Source organism: Psittacula echo, assembly GCF_963264785.1.
Source record: "Psittacula echo genome assembly, chromosome: 2".
Taxonomy (NCBI): Eukaryota; Metazoa; Chordata; class Aves; order Psittaciformes; family Psittacidae; genus Psittacula; species Psittacula echo.
In genome coordinates, this window is record NC_137737.1 from 139,995,197 (window position 1) to 140,014,951 (window position 19,755).

A 19,755-nucleotide genomic window follows, 5' to 3' on the forward strand; every position below is an offset into this window, starting at 1 on the left:
TGAGGAAAAGCACAGGTGAGGATGGACCTAACAAGGCTTCACTGCAATTTAAATGTCATCAGTCACTGAAGATATGAAGATCTCCAGATGTTCCAGGTTGAATGCAGCAGGATGCTGCTGCTGCTGAGCACCTTCAGAAGCATGTCGTGTAGAAGCCAGCTGCAGACACTGTAGGATGTTTGGATGTCATTTGCCTAAAGTAGTGGCACTGCGCAGACATGTGCCAGAATTTGTGCCATTTGGTTTTTATTAAGTCTTGTGTAATTTCCTTGTACATCCTGTTCTGTTACTATCAGGATGAGGCTGAAGGATGACAGGTACGGTTCATTGCAATTTAAACCAGGAAATGAAGAAATTAATCTGCATTTTTAGTTGTAAAAGGTAAACCCACGAAATTCATTTAAACTGCTCACTATCATAAAACTCAAACCCAGAAACTGACACAAAGGCCATTCCTACTAAATCTCCTTTAAACTATATATTGGTTATCTATAGCTAAGTCATATAACAACCTTTTTATATATTAATCCTTTAATTACTTAGTTTTAATTTATTTTCTGTATTGACAGGATTTAGGTCTTAAACCCAGTATCATTCATATTGCAATGACAGCTCCAAAAATTCACTTTACTTGATCAGACATAGTGGATTTGCTGTGCAGACACTTACCTGTATCATAGTACTTCATGTTTATCATAAATACACAGCTAAAAGGAATATAAATGTTCAGTGTAGTAAAGACCAGGAATTAATTCAACTTATTGCTTCTCAATATAGAAGTAATAATACATATTCTCAGTGAGTTTGTATGTTTATGAAGATAAGAGTTAAATTTATTTGCCTCCCCCATTAGACATACGAATATCCTTAGACAGCTATTTAAAATAACTATTCAGAAGCTGAAGAAAATCCGTGTATGAACTGTAAAAAGTCCTTTTGACACACTAGGTAAATAAGTATAAATAGAAATGTGGGCCTGAATCCTAACTTATTCCATATTAGGATCATTTCAATAACTTGCTGCTAGGTGTGTGAGTACTTAATACTTTCCTTGGAGTACAACATATCTATGCAACAGGGAAGTGTTTATTAATTATTCCAACAAAAACGCAAATTGAAATCCAGAGTCAGAGTGAGATTTCTGCATACAATGGCATAGACTAAGAAATATTTATTTTTAGATGTCTTAAAAAGGAGCAAAAATTTTGGGTAAGTTTTCTGCAGGTCAGTGTGTTATATGGTAAGAGATCTGGTGCTGTAAGTCTACATAGAAGATCTAAACAAGTGTTGAAAGTAGTGCTCTATGGGTAAGACCATGGCGGTCTGCACTCGTCCTTCCAACTTGTGGCTTTCTGCCAACTTGCTAGCAACATTATAGGACAGGAAGGGACCTGACTCACTCTAACGATAAACAGTGGCTGTAGCAGCTCAGCAATATTAATTTAGAAATGGATAGCCATTGTTGGTGGCCGTGTACTGACCTAATTGAAAGCACATGGTCAGGATCCTGCATCATTTACATAAAACAGAAGAGGAACTGTTTCAGATCTGTGCCAGACTTGTAACCCATTTGTGTTTCAAAGGATTTACTGGCAGAGAGAGTGCAGTGTAAACCTGTATGATACAGGAAAGCTACAGAAAGTGATTGATGATGCTGGTATATGAAAGAGTAGAAGGGATTTTGAAGGAAGGCAGAAGGGAAGGTTCATTGTGTAAAAAGCTGTTCCACAGATAGTTGCCTTGGGTGGATACCACATTTAGGGCATTTGGATGCAAGAACAAAGACGTCCTGATGGTGAGATTATTTATTAGCTAAGAAATTTTGTAATGTTGTGCTGATCAGATGCATCCAATGTCTTGGGTCACACAACAGAAGCAAGCCTGCAATACTGCATAGCACATTGGTATGTGAAACAGCCCTAGCTGCATGCCAGCAGCCAGCAGACAGGCAGTTTCTGAGTCTTGTATCCAGAGAACGAGATGAGACAGGATGGTTAGCAGGAGATGGCCTTGGTACACAATTATCTGGGCAATGCTACAGACCTTGCTTATGTTGACCACATTCCCCAACAAGGTGGCAACTGTGGAGTAGTGAATGACCTGTATGACTTCTGAATGACCAGCCCTGTATGACTTCTCTCTCTGTTCTTGATAACTTTTCTGAGATACTTCAAGATCCCCTGAACCTGTCTATATCCTGAAACCTAGCTTTAGCGTACTCAAAGGCTGGATCCAACTTCTTTGGTACAAACCATGTCTAATGACAAGCAACTTTATACACTCTTCTCATGTGACGCATTGCTGTTCTTATTCATCAGGTGGTAACTGAAAAGAAATTACATTGTCTCTTAGATGGCTTCTTAGTTCTTGATGTGTGACCTTCCAGTGACCTTAACAAAACTAAGAGCATGTTGGGGAGATGTGGCTCCTTTATACATAGATAGGGTTATATTTATGTTGCCTTTACTTTCCTTCTGCAAGAGCAAACCACCAGAAGAAACAGCCAATTTGTTTATAAAATAATATACCACTGTATAATTAAGAGTGACAGAATGTAGTCCAGACTGCTTAAGACAATTTAAAGTCCTAAAAATAGATCCCTGTACTGGTTTTAGTGGAAGAAGCAAGCTCAAAGGATCATCTGGACATTTTCACTCCAGGTGGCCTTCCTAAGAGTGAAAAGTCTTATTTACAAGGTCTGTTCTTTGAGTAGCATCTTTTAAACATAAGCAGCTTAAGTACAGGAAATAACCATGAGACATACACTTTTAGATAAAGGACTTGCAGACATCTCTGTCTTTTTATATGACAGGATTTTTGAAATGTAATTTTCCCCAAAAGATTATACCACTTAATTTGTTCGATGTCCCTTGGTTGCACATGAGGATTCCTACAGCTACACTGAAACAGCATGCTTTCTGCTGGAGTGATCTGCTAGCATCCGGTGAGCTTTTGTCATTTACCTGGGTTCAGGTTTTAATCAGAAACAAACTTACTTTATCATGTTTCCATAACTCCAATCCAACATATAGATAGGATTTTCCTCTGATGTGTATATACATGTAAAATACATTTTCTTCCACTATGTGAGAAATATAATCACTCAAAAGAAAGTGGACATTAGCTAAAGAAGAGAATTTACAGTTACCAACAGACAATGTTGGGCAAATTTATCTTCTCAAGACGCAGTGCAATTTTCTCTTTTAGTTTTCCTTCATTTTGCCCCTTATACTTCCTTAATGTATTTCATCATTTTGCCATTTCTGCAGGACATTGACTGGAAGACACACAATTCTACTGTGTGACAGCAATGATACTGAAAATATAGGAAAATATAATTATTGTGCAAGCAATAGATGAATATTGGGTTAAACATGCATTGGTTTTAGCCAAATGACTGAGATTGCATACAAACCAGAAAACAGGTATTTTTGATTTTCCTGGTATGTTCATACACATACAATCCACAGGCGCATGTCTCTGCATGTGTACAATGTAATGTCTTTAGTGCGTACTTCTGTTCTGCAGTTCAGGCATGGTTTTCTGTGAACATTTTACTTGTGATTTTAATTCTGACACCCAAGTGTAAAATGTTTTAATGTTTGAACTGAAATCTGGTTTACCTGCCTTGTGAAAAGAATGAGCTAAATAACTTGTGCACAGAAATGATGTCTGAAAAAGCAAGCTTAGTTTTCTTTGGAAATAATTAATAACCTACCTAAATTCAAACTAAACTAACAGGAGCATTTTTGTACTCTCATTTTATCTGCAAATTATTGAAGGTTGACCTTGAACCTGAAAATGAAAATAAAGACCATTTTTAAAGTGTGTGTTTATTACTCCACGCGTTTTACATTCTTGTGTTTTTTGTTGATTTACCTTCAAGAGCTAAGACCCTGAGGTAACCTGTGAATAAAAAAGGTATTTGATATACAGTATTACTCTCGTGCTACTCAGGGCTCCTCCAAATATAACGAAGAGGGATGACATGCTCCTTTCAGGCATGACATGCCCACATAATGAAAGCCCCATTTCTTGGGTGGTGATAATGAAAGTCCCACTTCTTGGGTGGTGATGATACCTGTTTGTCCTTCTTCCTCTCTTGTCATTTTTACCAGTTGCACCCAGAAGATTCATTACTGAGATTACTGTGTATGAACACAGGCTGAGAGACACAGAGTGCTCTCTGAGACAAGACATGGGAACCGAGTATGACCAACAGCAAAAAAAGAAAAGAAGAGAAAAAGAAAGAAAAAGAGGGTGCAATAAGGGCTACAAAGCAGACAAATGTGAGAGGAGGATTAACAAGTACCATAAGAGACAGCACAAAGAGAATCCTGCTTGAGGGCCTCATTGCTACACAGAGGTGCAAACAGCTCTTTCATATGTACTCCACTGACATACCAATATAGATAAGACTTTACTTTGGGCTGTGATTGGGGCCTCATTGAAGGCAAGATATGTGTGGTGTTTAGTTTTCTGTGACACCGAAAGAAAAAAGTCGGTGAAATAATGACAAATTCTAGTCAGTAACTGTGCAGAGATTAAAAAAGCAAAAAGATCCAGTACACGGAAAGAAAGGCAGCCAAGCACAATGCCACAGAAAATGGCAAATGCTAGCAGCAAAGCTGTTAACTGCCTATTGAGAAGATCCATGGTCTCCAGGATTCCAGCAGCAGTGGATTAGCAGCCAGCAGCCTGGTTCACATCCAGCAAGAGAATCAGTGAAGGTGGGGAGTAAAGGGGCCATGGTTTATTCTCCCTGTTTATTCGGTGCAGGTGTTGTAAATGCATGAGGCAACTAAAATACATTGCTAATAAAATACCCTTGCTCCTGCCTGAACTGAGAAGCACAGGGTGGAGAAAGTAGCTGCTGTGTTATTGAACCTGTGCCATAGAAAAAAAATATTTTCTTTCTTTCTTTGGTTGTTTTTTTTTTTTTTTTTCCACAAAATTACACTGAACTTTTCCTTAGAGCCAGAAAGGGTTACTCTTGCTGAAATATCATCCCTATCCTAATTGCCTATGGCTCCGGTGTTGTTTAAAAAGTACTTTGTTCTCTTTGATTCCTGGCCAAGATGCTGACAAGGCAACTGGCTTGTTTCCTGTGGAAAAGGAAGAATAGTATCTAGGGAACGGCTTTCAGATATGCCAGAAAGAAAAAGGATTTGGGAACATGAGGAAGCCAAGGAAGCCACAGTCCAGCAGTCAGGCATGTAAGATCTCATGAGGACCTTGTGAACAGGCCGCTTCAAATTCAGAGGTCAGACTGCCTTGCAAGCAGAGCCCTTTTTGCTGCAGGCAGTGATGGAGGGGGGAAACCTTTTGCAAGCCAAGCTAACAAAGCAATCAGGATTTGATGAACTCTCTTCCTCTCTCACCTCTGGGGAATATGTGCGAGGTGGCATTTCTCAAATTAAAGCTTAGGAGATGTTACATGATCCACAACACTGGATACACAGTGCATCCACAGTACATTTTCATTCCACAGGAAGGCAAATTTGGCCTCATATTTTGAAGAACTCAATACACTGCAATGTTTCAAAACTAAACCTTTGTTGTCCTTAGGCCAAGCATTCCCCATTGAACTACTGCCTTCCAGGTGTCTGCTTTCCACATTTAATCAGTGAGGGATGTGGAATAGGTACCAGGAAAGAATAAGATGTGGTGGTCTAAGATGCAGGGCTGCAAGACCTCTTGATCTATCCTGTTTTCATCCTGGGGTTTTCAAGTCCTTGAGTCTGATTTTCAGATTTTATTTTTCAGGTAGCCTATGCATATTATACAGAGTTAAAAGCCATTCTCCTGCTCATGAGTAAACTAGTGGCAAAGTTGGACCATTAATATAGGGTAAAAAGTGAGGTGATTCACCAGAAAACACATTTGTTGACTTATGCCACTTTAATAAGATAAACCTCAAATTTATTTGCAACAGCTTCTTGCACAGAAAAGTTCATTGAACACTGAAACAGGGGAAATACTCTGATCTTAATGGTAGAACTAAGATGCTCATAAGCAAAAAGGAAGAAGGGAGAATATAATGGCTTTTCTTTTCTTTCTGAATGATTTAACATAATTTTAAGACCTGAGTGAGAAAAGTGGGATGCCCCTGTAAATCTGTCCCTGATAGACTGTTTGAAACAAGCAGTTTTAGATTGCTGTGGGTGCCTGCTTAGGAAAGAAACAGGGTTGAGGGAGAAAGAAAGAGAGTGGTGGCACAGGTCAGGACTGTGCTGTGCTGCCAGTTGTATTAATTAGCCTTGCTTGCACACTCTTGCATTATAATCAGTATTATTCAGCTTTAATTTAATTTCCATTAACCTTTGCAAAACACCCACATGTTTGGATACAGGAAAATATGTCTGGGGCATTACTGCATAGAAAGAACAATTTGCTCACAGTCAAAAGCAACTTAAGAAAAGGCACCTTAGCTAATCAGCAGCCTATAATTTATCAGCTATGAGGAGCTGTCAAATGCAAAAGGCATGAAAATATTTATGGTCATTTGTATCTGCTGTTACCAGGGAGTAAACCTATTGGGCTTGTTCATGTATGGCAGATAGAACTATCCAGCGCATGCTTAGTAAGTGGCTTAATGTTTAGTTTGCTTGACGCAAGGGCTGAAGGGCTGATTTAACCTAAAACATTCAGGTGCTGAGTCTTGCCCATACCCCTAAACCAGCCCTTTTACACTGCTGTGCATCTACCTTACCTTCAAATTAGTTCCCTCTCCAGAACCCTTTTTTCCACTTCAGAGTATTAATCTGACATAATTTTTTCAGCATATTAGACACACTGTTACAGAGAGCGTAATTTTACTGATTCAGATATGGACTTGAGGAAGCTAAAGCTCATGATCAAAACTGCCAAGCACAGAAGCAAATTTAGTTTTCACTGATTCACTGTCCAGCCACTACCCCATGCAAGCAGTATCATTACTTCTGGGAATTGCTGGGACATAGCGAGTTCAATATTAACGGACAGCTATAGTGTTCTACATAAATGATACTCATTATTCACCTGCAGTACTGCATTCATCTCTGGGGCCCTCAACACAAGAGGAACGTGGACCTGTTAGAGCTAGTCCAAAGGCCACCAAGATGATCAGAGGGCTGGAGCACCTTTCCTATGGAGACAGGCTGAGAGAGCTGGGCTTGTTCAGCCTGGAGAAGACTCAGGTGAAACCTTATAACAGCCTCCCAGTACCTAAAGGGGCCCTACAAGAAAGCTGGAGTGGAACTTTTTACAAGTGCCCGTAGTGATAGCACATGGGGAAATGGTTTTAAATAGGATAGATTTAGATTAGATACTAGGAAAAAGTTCTTTACTGTGAGGGTGGTGAGACACTGGAACAGGTTGCCCAGAGAGGCTGTGACTGCCCCATCCCTGGCAGTTCAAGGCCAGGATGGATGAGGCTTTAAGCAACCTGGTCTAGTGGAAGATGTCCCTGCCCATGGCAAGGGGGGTGGAACTGGATGATCTTTAAGATCCCTTCCAACCCAAACCATTCTGCAATTATTCATGTTTCTGATCCAAAACCATCTTTCAGATGAACTAACATGTTTAAAATCACTGCTGAGGCAATTATTTTACACCCACTTCTGGAATGCAGTACTTCACTGCTTTAGCTGGGATTTTACACCTAACAAATGAGGATTTTTTGTCCCTTGTCTGTGCTTGATATCATGGCAATCTTTTAACAGTTTAGAAGAATAACTAATAAATACAACAGAATAACTTACAGAATATATACTAGGCTACATTTCTCAGCAGGAAATTGCTGTCATCACTGCTTACCTGTCTGCATGCTGTGTCTTCTTGCCATGCATTAATTACTTGTACCCACAGTAAGAAAGCATGGCCTATATAGGTATTTTTCAATTTCCTCTAATAAGCTTTCACTGGTATTTCATGTTACAAATGCATTTTAATCACAGGGTGAATCTATGCTGCCAAATCACTTAGCTCTAATTCTTGGTCCTGGATGCTGGTCCCAGACCATCTGCACCGCACAAATGTGCATGTTCGCTCCCGGTGAACAGGGAAACAACAAAACCAGTTCTCTGTGATAAAGCCAGGCTGGGCCAGGAGCTGCTCCTTGCAGGCAGCACGGGTTATGCTGTGTCTCTCCCTCTGCCCTACAGAGACCTCTACCACCCCACAGGCGTCCCAGCCTGGCACACCCATGGGCACCCTTGTGTTATGCCCAAGGACACATCTCACATGGCATCAGAATAATGTTATAAACACCTTCTGAGATCTATCCTTTAATTACTTTGAGAAAGGTGTTTTCATATATTGTGAAAGCCAGTTCCTGTCAGCTCCTACTTTCCAGCTTCCTGGGGAACACCACCTGAGCAGCCCAACAGCAGGCCAAGCTCTTAGCATTTATGTCCTTCTTCTTCAAGCAGAACAACCCCACACACATCCCTTGTTTCTTCCCTAGCTCAGCCCTCCTGGCATCTTGCATTTGTTCACACACATTTCACTGTGATATACCACTCTTTCCACTTTATTTCATCACACATTTCTGTCCACCTATATACCCAGGTGCTCTCAGATACACAGTCACTGTGCCCAAGTTTCAAGAACCACACCACTGCATCAGAAATTACAGTCTGGGTAAAATCAGTTGTTATCTCGTGCCATTACTGCAGGCTTGGCCCTACAAGGGGCTGTTCACAAAATGCCACAGGGCTCTCTGTGTCGGTGGGCGTACAGAACTGTAACTGCCAGTCCTCCAGGACAGTCAGTACAGTTTACAGATGCTAAAAAATACACAACCAAGAATGTATTATTCTAATTAATTAGCCTAATAAAAATGTTAATGGTCCAATAAAGTAATCACTGTCAGCCCAGTTACACAGTGATATACCAATAGTCCAAATTGTCCAGTTATTACAGCCCATTCCCAGAAAGGATACCTGCTCTCAGCACCTACCCTGTTGTCTGGGGCTGTCCTTATTCTGCCTGGTTCCTTGCATCCTAGGTCAATGGCACTGGTCTTCTCCAAGAAGAAAGGAGGGAGCCTGGGAGGAATATGATGTTAATGGTCATAGTTTTACACCTCATCTTCTCCAGGAGGAGTATGACTGATGCTGGAGGGCTTTTTCCTCGTCACTGTGAGTCTGTCTGGAGTAATTTTTATATGTTTTCTAACACAGTCTGCTTACTTGCTCTTTCCTCGTTGGTTTGCAATTCAATGTTAGTCTGAATTTGCTTTATATAGCATATTTTACTTATGTTGGAGGCTCATTGTTCGTTCTCTTTGTTATCCCTAAAACAGGTTTAAGCCAACCTAAGAGGTTGTTCTCCTCTAGTGACTGGGGATGGTCAGTCAGACTGGGGATGGTCAGTCACCTTGTCTCAAGCGGGAGGTTTCTCATTCAGAACCAATCAGTGGTAACTTCTCAAATGCATTTGATTAATTGTGGTTATCCGCTCAGTTTAAAGGAGAAGTCTTTCCTACTGTTTCAAGCACATTGTATCCTGGAAGTCCACTTTACAGGTATTAATAACTGAGGGTTTTTATTTTGGATGCTTTTGAGGTAGCTGGTAGGCCGTTCTTTAAGAGGAAGCTCTTCTTGTTCTTATTCACCACATTTATCGTCACCTTGCAGACTTCGTCAGCGGTAAATTAATGATCTTTTCTTATTAGCTCAGGATATCCTGATTCATGTCTTCTTACTTCCTTGAACTGTTTCTCTTCAGATTCAAATGGCATTTATCCCACATACTTGAACAGTCAGTGGTTCTAAATTCTGAGATATATTTCTGTCTCATCAAACGCCTGTTGGAGATCTGCTTGAGTAAACCCAGGTGACCATTTTTTGTAGTACAATAAATAAATGCATCTTGACACTACTCTCAGATTGCCTGTTGGACTCTTAGAAAAAAGTAATAGCACCTTCCACTTCTGCTGGGTATTTGGGGTGTCTTTGAGGTCAAAGGAATGATGATTTCCTTCTTCACATGACAGACAGGCTTTGCTTAGCCACACCAGTGCAATTTAGTATAAATTGTTTCTACTCTATGATTTTCTTCCATATATTTAAAATAGCAGTTTAAAACTCAGTGAGGATAGGTCTAAGTGACATCTTTTTTCCTCCATTGACTGACATCTTCAGTTGCAACTACCAAAGGTAAGTTTTGATTCAAGTGACGCTGATCTACACTTCTACTAAGACCACTGCATACCATGCTGTCTACTTTATAAAGGCTTTAAAATTAGTGTTTATTGCACATTCTTATGAATCCCTTTATATTGCCAATGAGGTATATGGTGACCTAACTGTGGGCGAAAATCAGTGGTTTTGTATTTTTTCCAAGGTTTTCTGTTTATGTAATTTTATACAATATAAAAATAATTTACTTTTGTGTGTGTTCACAGTGAAAGCAGCCTCTTTATTAATTCAACATGTATTATGCTGCTGCTGTTTTTTCCACAATAGCTCATAATCCAGAAGAAACCATGTTGCTTTACCACGAATTAGTATGACGGTAGAAAGCTCCAGTAACACAGGTTTGATTTTTCTCCCTCTTTATTGCTTTCAAATTCAGAAACAGGTTAAAACCAGCACTTGAACTGACACAGCTGGAGATCCTGAATATAAAGCAGCTTTAGAGTCTTCCAAACTGGTCAAAATTTGAGAATTCTTTCCTGGCATTTGACAGTTCACATAGAGCTCAAACAAAAGCTTAGCTGAATTATTCTCTTTGCTCCCAGGAGTGTAGAAACCTTGTATTTGCTAGTGGCTGAAGAAAAGATGCAATGCAATTGGCAGAGATGCAGAAATACTTACCTTGCCAAATCAGGCACAGAGAGGAGAATGGAAGGAGGTAAATGTCTGAGTTATGAAATTATGAAAATGTCAGTCTATTTGATTAAATCCTTGTACCTATTTATATCAGTGCAAATCAATGAAAACATTAAAATTTTTGATATGATAACAGAATTTCTTCTTTGTCTTTTATTAGAAATGTTAGTATCTGGTTTTAGTATAAATTATTCCACACCACTTGCTTAAACACCTTCATCTGAGTTTTACAAAGGAAGTTGAACTAATTTGGTGCAAAATAGGAGGCACGTGTTAGTATAATGCAAATACAAAAAGGAGAATAGAAACAAACTATCATTGTCTGTTATCATTAATTTGAATTTATTTTCAGCCTTCCTTTGCACAGGAGTAAATAACTGCTCTTCCTGGTGAAGAATGAAGTTCCTACATACTTCTTTTCAGTTCTTACTCTATGCTAGCTGTTATGGCATTTGATGCACAAAGAAGAGACAGTACAATTGGATTTATGAATCCAAGTGCCAGACTGTAAAATCCTAGCTACATTACTCCAATTGCATTTCCAGTAGAAATTGAGTTGGGTGAATTAAACTGATTTTGGTCCTATCAATCCATTTTGCTTTACTGACATTTTGAAAAGGTCCCAGGAGCTGCATTAGAGTACTTCTGGTATGGAATTTCCTTTCTCTTTCTGACCTCTGTAAACATGCTGCCATCCCCAGATGTCCCTGCTCCCTTTTTTAAAGGCATGAACTGCTCAGTTGGCCTAGTCCCTGAAGTGCTATCAGTATCTTTAGGTCTGTATAGGCTACCAGCCATGATCAGCCTCTCCTTCTAGATGCTCAGTAGACCTATGGCCTCACCATGCTGGGATTGTTTTGCTTATCTCACTTTCACTATGAAAGTTATTGGTCCTACAGCATGGTACCACTGCAGAGTTGGATCAGACATAGAATCTCACCCCAAACTTATCCCTAACACAACCATTAAAAACAGTGCTGCCAGAGAAAGTGAACTTCTAGTATATCACGATCCCAATTGAATCTCTCAGATGGGCCTTAAGCTGCCTGAAAGCTTGAGTAAAGGATCATCAGCGCATGGGGTAACCACTGGTGGCATGTAATGACTCACAATCATTATTTGTGCCCAGATGACCCAGCACAGGTATAAAAGCAACTTAATAGCAGCACAGGACTAAAATGAAGGCCCTGAGGCAGACTTGCAAGACAGTTAAACCCAATAATGAACACTTAGCCATTGCCGTGGGACAGGGACATTGTACCAATCTACATGAGTGTCTCCATAGAAGGAGACATGGGCATCCCTATCCATCAAGGGCACTTTGGGTCCTCTGAGGACAAAGAAAACCACGATCTTTAGACTGCTCTTGGCAAAGAAGGCCAAAGAAGTTTCCCACGAACATCAAATGTCTCTCTGTCTCACAGAAGCTCTCTGGGATCCAGTAGCTGCTGGTATGAATGCTTTCCCTTTGTAAGAAGGGATGCTTTATGGATAATTCTCAGCCATACTCCCAGTTTGGAAGCCAAGGACACAGACCTTCATGAACCAGTGCTCAGAGAAAGATGGGTTAGGATTCCTATGTCATGGACACATATAAACCCCACCTCTCATCTCAGAGTTCACTTTTCTTATTGCTTATATACTGCATTTTTCCTTTGCTTTGCCATTCTGGATGCTTCATAAGATTTTTAGCAATTGCCCAGAGCTAAGCTTTATAAGTTCCATCTCCATCCAACAAGTAAACTCTTGCCCAGCATCCTGTCTGCCCTGCTCAGAGAAGTAAAGAGCATCCTGGCCTTTCTCCTGTGCTTCTCATCCCACTGCCTTGGAGAAGCTCATCCCGCTGTCCCTTCCCCTTGCTTCCTGGCCTTCTTTCTCTATTGAAGTTTTACTTTTCGGCTTTTGGCCTCTTTTTTACCCTTCAAGTTGAACACATCCAGTTACATGGCAGAAAGTCCAAGAAAGAAAATGAACGCGCAAGTATGGAACCAGTACACTTTGTTATAAAAATACATAACAGAGTAGGGGTTAACCCCTTCTCTGACTCCCCGTCTCTCAAATCATCTGTCAATCATAGCTGATGACAGCTGTGAAGTACTGAAGCTCTGCTGAACCAGGTGGAAAGACAAATTTGAATGTTAACTAGATGTAGTCAAGAAAATGTATTTTTGTGCTTAAAATCAATTCCATGCTAATGAAGCATTTGTTTTGTTTTGTTCTGTTTATGACCTACTGAGATTACTACTGACACATCCCAAAGCCTTTCCTTTCTCATCCATTATTGGCTTTGTCTTTTGTTGTTGTTGTTTAACAATATTTCATTTTTTTCTGCCATAATCTCTATTTGAGATGCTGTCACACATGGCTGGCTGCACAATCTTTCTGACTACAAATTTGTGGATGGAAAGGCTTCATTTCCAGTCATTAACTGGTAATATAATGGTTAATCCTAAACAGCAAGGATGAAAAGACACAGAAGGAGACAGAGAAAACGAGGTTTATATAATTTGTAAGTCTCAACAGTGGTCACCACTATCTCACTGGATGTGGTGTAACCGGTTCCATCAGCATATTTTGCAAATCCTGGTTTAAAACAGTAATGCTGACACAAGTCCTGGAGTGCAGCAGATTTTATTAACCTGAGGAATGAGCTGCTATGTGGTTGCAGTTACCCTAAGATCTAAAGTGTGACTCATTTTTGTATTCCGCATTGATCTCAGGTGGAACTGTACGTCTCAGCTGAACACATATTTATGTTTTCATCATATTCTACAGGGTGTTTCCATTTTGTAATAGCTTGCGAGTACCCGTGAAGAAGCTCAGGAAAAGCAGATTTATTAATTGTTCCCGAGTATTAAAACCATAATTGAAATAATTTTACTGTTATCATAAACACTAACCAAAAATACTGACAGAAAGCAACTTGCTGTTCTATTTGTAAAGATGACGCGTACAGCCATCATGGTACCTTCTATTTAATTCTTGCACATTAACAATAACTTTACTCCATAGAGTTTCAAAGAAATGCAATTAAAGATAAATCTGGAATTGTGAAGCAATTAACAGCAAAAATTTGTACTTTCTATCTGAATTTCTTCCTTCACGCTTTAGCAAATAGTGAATCTGCCACCCCAGAAATCCTATTAGGAGGAGTTGTGAGGATGGGCTTACAGACAGATCTGTGTTTTTGTATAAGGTACACTGTTATGTAGTTCCCCAGAATCTGCAAAGTCCTTGGAGCACAGGATTGTTATGATGGGAAGACAGTATGCATTAGCTGGCTATGGGATGGGTGTAATTACCAATAGTGCCACTGATGCTCGTTAGTTTGCCTCTAACATGTTCATTAGTACCTTTGGAATCACCTTGTAGTAGTTAGCGCCTGAGCTTCCAAACTGTTGTTCTCTTATGTCCCTGGAATCCTCATGTTTCAACAAATATCTCAAACTACAATTTAATAAGCAGCATTCAAAATGTGTGCAAAGTCAATCCCACTTTCGTAATCGCACGGTGTATTGATACGGACAGCTCAACTCAAGTTAATGCATCAGTGTTTGGGAGGGAGCAAAGAATGAAACTACAACACACTTCATTAAGTCAGGACTTTCTGTTTTGCTATCAGCATCACCTACATCTTGGCTGTCTACTCTAACAGAGTACTTGGTTTATGTCAGTCTTTTCCATCAGAAATGACTTATGCCCTGTATCACAGATTGCCTTTCCCCCCAGCCTTTGTGACACTGCACAAAGTAAGCACCGCCCCAGCTGCAGAACCAGTGAGATAAGAGGGGCTTCAATGGAAAAACCACTCACCATCACTGCTACTGTTACTGTCACCCAAGAATAGGGGCTGCAAATTTATCAGGAGTGAAGACAGTTGCTAAAAGTCCACAAGGAATGAAATATCCTTGATCATTCTTAGGAAAGTTTACCCTTTACAAGCATACCTCCTGTTTAGTTTACATTATGCTTAATATCCAAGGCTAGGTGAGGTAACCTGTTGGGAAAGGAATACTATTAGCATAATCACTGTTTTATTAAAGCAGTGCTATGAAGGCACAGTGTTGTCATTTACAGAGAAATGAAAGATGAGATCCTTTTAGCCTAAAGGAAATCAACATCTTCTTATGTGTGGATACCACAACCCACATAGCTATAATATGTCTAAACAGGTCAGACTTTGTTCAGGGAAGGATCCAGTAACACAGTTAGCACATGGCAATGCATCAACCTTCTGGCTTTCTCAGTATGCTTCCTTCTCTTGTTCTCTTTGCTGTTTTGGGTTGGGGGAGGCTGGGGGGTGGGAGTGTTACAGTTTGAAGGCTTTATGAAAAAGAAAAAAATGGATTATAAAGAAAGGTTTAAGCTGACATAGCTGCATAAGATTGGAGAAGTGTTCGGAAAGCATTATCTTGTCAAAGACTCGGTCTTCTAAATAACTAGGAAATTACTGTGTATGTTCTTACCAAGGCTTTCTCATGAGTTTTTGTGTACAATTAAATGGTGGAGTTTTGACTTAGGAAACACATTCTGTTTACAAACTTAAATGTTAACTGGTTTTCCCTGTAAACTAATAAGTACAAATTAAATCAGTAATGCTGTTTTGTCTAGTTTGGGTGTTTGGTTTTTTTCATTTCAAAAATGCAGTTGAGAATAAAACAAAAATTACACTTTTGAAGTCTCGCAACAGGATTTACTGGTGCCATCTACTGGCTATTTAGTCTTTTTAAATTTCACCAAATTATGAATAATGTGTTTTACATGCAGAATAATAAGAACACTATGAACCTTATAACTGAATCATCCAACATCAAACTATGTAATTGGCAAATCTATAATATTTAAATTACATTAAGTCAAACTTGGTACAACAGTATAATTCAGTTATGAAGCTTTTAGATAGGCCAACAGGAGAAAGTTCGAGCCAGCATACAACTGCTCATGTGCAGACTCCAAGCACTAAAGCGAAACATATGCCCTATGTGCCTCAGAGGTAAGCTTCCTCCTAACAGCTGCCAACCATTTGAGATCCCTCCTCCCTAGTGTATCAGCATGTGGGGCACAAACATGTCCATGCAGCAGGCAAACGTGGTTACGTTGCTGTTTGCCTTTCCTGGAGGGATGTCTCACAAAAAAAATGAAGGAGAAAATGGTGCTTCGGTTCATAGTCCAGGCAAGCTGTCAACATTTCTGCTGAGGATAGGTTTAAGCTAGTTGGATAGAGCATGGTCATGGAGGGGATGGCACAGGATCTGTTCCGCCATATCCATTGCAAGGGTGGTAGGAGCTGGCAGAACTTGACAAATAGCTGCTGAAACCCCCTCTGCTACATTTGTTGAAAGGCGTCTGAAGATGACCTAGGATTTAAACAAGGCTTGAAATCACTTAAACTCTTTGTAGTAAAAATTGCTAAACTAGAATTGTTTGAAGCAGTTCCAGAGAAAGGTCAGCAAATTAATATTACATTAACTGAAATGTTAACAGTATAGTCAGCGCCAGGTGCGAAAAGTACTTCCACATCTGAGTAGTTGCACTCCTAATCAGCAATCTACTTGAGCACATGCTTAAAATACTTAATTGTACTTAAAGGTGCTTTGCTAGATACCAGCGAGAGTGCTCACATTCCTCACTCTGATTCCTTATAGAACCAGAAACAAATGTATTTAGATCATGGCTCTGAGAACCAGCCTCTAGAAGAACTTGCTTGGCAACTAGTGAGCAAAGAAAGTATATTAATAACGTGACTGACGAAAGGGCTCATCCTTCCTTTTCTCTGCCTTTTCCCTTCATCTAACGAAACCACAGGTCTTTTAAGGAAGAAAAGCAATGTTATTTAGTCATATCTGGTTTTCAGAGGTTTAATTTATGTATGAAAATGCATTCTGATGGAAGGAACTAAGCCATCAAGTTATGCCATATTTATATAGTGTGATACTAGCAGTGCTTACAGCTGTGGCTGCTAAACTCCCCACAATGCCTTATTTTCAGGTGCTTGTGACTGACAAATTTTTGCGGTTTGGCTGAAATTTCCACACCTTGGATTTTTGTCTGGTTGGTTCAGCAAAATTTCATATGAAGTCTTCATGAAAATCATGTCAGACATACTGGTTTTCCCCTATTAAAATTATAACAGAAGCTTGTCTTAGAATTTGTTGACCCTATGTACTGTGAAGCATTGGCTTTTCACTTGGTGTAGATAGTCCTAATAGCTCTACTGCTGTTTCCAGGAAAATGCCACAGACTTAATCAATGAAACTAGAAAGGAAAAAGAATTCAATAGAAATCTGCTGGAGTGGAAATCTGCACTGAACACATCCTGTCCCTACAAGGTTTCAGTGTGTGTGATGGTGTTGCTGGACCTGGGCAACTTCATCAAGGACTGAGCAAGAACTTCCCTAGAACTGCTTCTGCAGATGCAGAGTGGGGAGGCTCCCTCTTGCCTGCTCCTGCTGCTCTCACTGCCAGACCCGCAGAGCGTGGGGCCTCTCAGAGCTCACAAAAATACAAATGTAGTATTTCTGGGAGGGGAAGAACTACTGAGCGAGTAAGACAAGAGCCAGCTGGAGGATGAAAACTGCAGGGATGACAAAGGACAGTGTAGGTGCATGTTGTCATACACTACAGCACATTAACTTCCACCACCTGCAAACTTTTCATTTAACATCTATTACTTGTCTGTGCAGCAAATTTAATTCCAGCCATCAAGTTATGCCATTTGCTCAAATGGCAGAGCTTTGTGGGTCTGTGGCAGGTAGGTTAATCCTCCTCATGATTCACAGAGGTGCTAAAATCGTTTCATGCAGGGATCTGGAAAGGGGTTGTGTTCCTGTAAGGTAAAACAGGAAATTATATACAAAATATCTGCATGAAGAGACAGCTTCTAGATTCTTGTAGTGCTCTGAATAACCACATGCAGCTTCACACCCTGCACCATCCATGGACAGATTCTCTGAGTAAATGTGCCTGACTGCACAGACTAACCTGGGGTTCATTAACAGAAAGGCAGTGCTGCCTGAACATTGTCAAACCATGTCTAAATCTGGTTTGCATGTCTCGGCATCTGGTGTTTCCTGTTCCAGTCCTGGAGTGTGGAGCAAGTTGCATGGCTGATGAGACCTTGGGTGGATCTGTGAAGAGAAATTCACTCACCTCTGCCTAGTAAGCTCCAGAATTTCTGCAGGGTCTCATCAGCTCAAGCCTGTGCTTGTGACCAGGGCAAAGCACTACCGCACATGTACTTGTCTGCTTGTGTGTGGTCCCAGACATCAGCAGACATGGGTGCTGCAGGAGGTCGGTTCACACACCCTAGAGCTGGGTCTCTGGAAGACAGCAGCTGCCAGAACCACCACGGTGCTCCTCTTCTGTCTGAACACTTGGTTCCCTTTTTTCTCACCACAGCATCCTTTCCTCATCAAATACCTCAAATCACTTCCCTTTCCTTCATTACATTCAATCATTTTACATTGATCTTTAATATTATCCTCAGAGAGCTAACAGCTTAGGTGAGGAATGGCTAAAGGAACTGGGGTTGTTCAGCCTGGAGAAAAGAACTTATCACTCTCTACAACTCCCAGACAGGAGGTTGTAGTGAGGTGGGGGTCAGTCTCTTCTCCAAGTGACCAGTGGTAGGACAAGAGGTAACGGCCTCAAGCTGCACCAGGGGAGGTTTAGATTGGGTATCAGGAAAAATTTCTTCCCCGAGAGGGTGCTCAAGCATTGGAACAGGCTGCCCAGGGCAGTGGTGGAGTAACCGACCCTTAAGTGTGCAAAAACCATGCAGACATGGCCATCAGTGACATGGTTTAGTGGTGGTCTTGGCAGTTCTGGGGTAAAGGTTGGACTTGATTATCTTAACGGTCTTTTCCAACCTAGCTGATTTTGTGATTCTAACAGGCTGCACAGCTAGCTATGACTTAGGCTCTTGTTTAGAAACAAGCCTCAGCATCACTCCCGCAGGTGGGAGCATTGACTTCCCGATTCTTTTCATTGCCTTAGCATTTACACAGTGCATCACAGAGTTAATATTGATCATTTTTATGAAAACCTAAGTGCCAGGTGTCCTTTGGAAAGATTTTTTTTGTGCCGTTTGCAACCGTGCGTTCAGCCACGGAGCCATTCTCAGCTGAGGCCCAACCAGCGCCCCGGGGCCCAGACCATGTTGGTGGTGGTGTCGACCCGGCAGGTCACTGCCTGCAGCAGCCGCAACCCCGCTCACTCCGTCGAGGAGGCCGCGCCGTGGGCAGACTCCGCCCGCACCGGCACGGAAAGGTGCGGCCGCCCCGCCCCGCGCGGCAAGTATCGCGCGAGCGCCCCCGCCGCCGGATCCTGTCGATGTCGCTGAGCGGTTGCGGCCTTCGCAGCGGAGGCAGCGAGGAGGTGCCGCTGCGGCGGGGCGCGGGTGAGTGCGCTGGGCAGAGGGCAGCGCCGGCACCCCTCGGCTCTGCCCGGGGAGCGGCGACTCCTCCTCGGCGCCCCGGGGCATCCGCCAGCAGGAAGGCATCCGCTGGGAGGCGGGTCCCTTTGAGGGGGCGGCGGGGGCGCGGCCCGGGCGTGGCAGGGATGCGGCGCCGAGGCCGCGCCCGGCGAGCCCCGGCTCCTGGGCCGACTTCTCGGTCGGGTCCCGCCCGGCCCCGCGGGCGCCGCTTCCCAGGGCGGGGCTGGGAACCGAGCGCCGACAGCGGGGCGTCGGGAGCTGCGGTGGCTGCGGGGCCCGGGTGGGAGCGGCGGCCGAGCGCACCGCTCCCCGTGGGCGAGGCGGCGGGAGCGCGGGCAGTGCCGTGCCGCTGCCCCTGCGGTGTGTGTGGGGCCGGAGGGGGCTGCGGGCCCGGAGGGAGCTGCCCTCTCCTGCCGGCCTTTGCGGAGGCCGCGTTCGGCCTTCGGACGGGTGGTCGCGGTCGGATTGTTTCTACTGTTAATGATCAGCCCTGTCTCTTCCTGC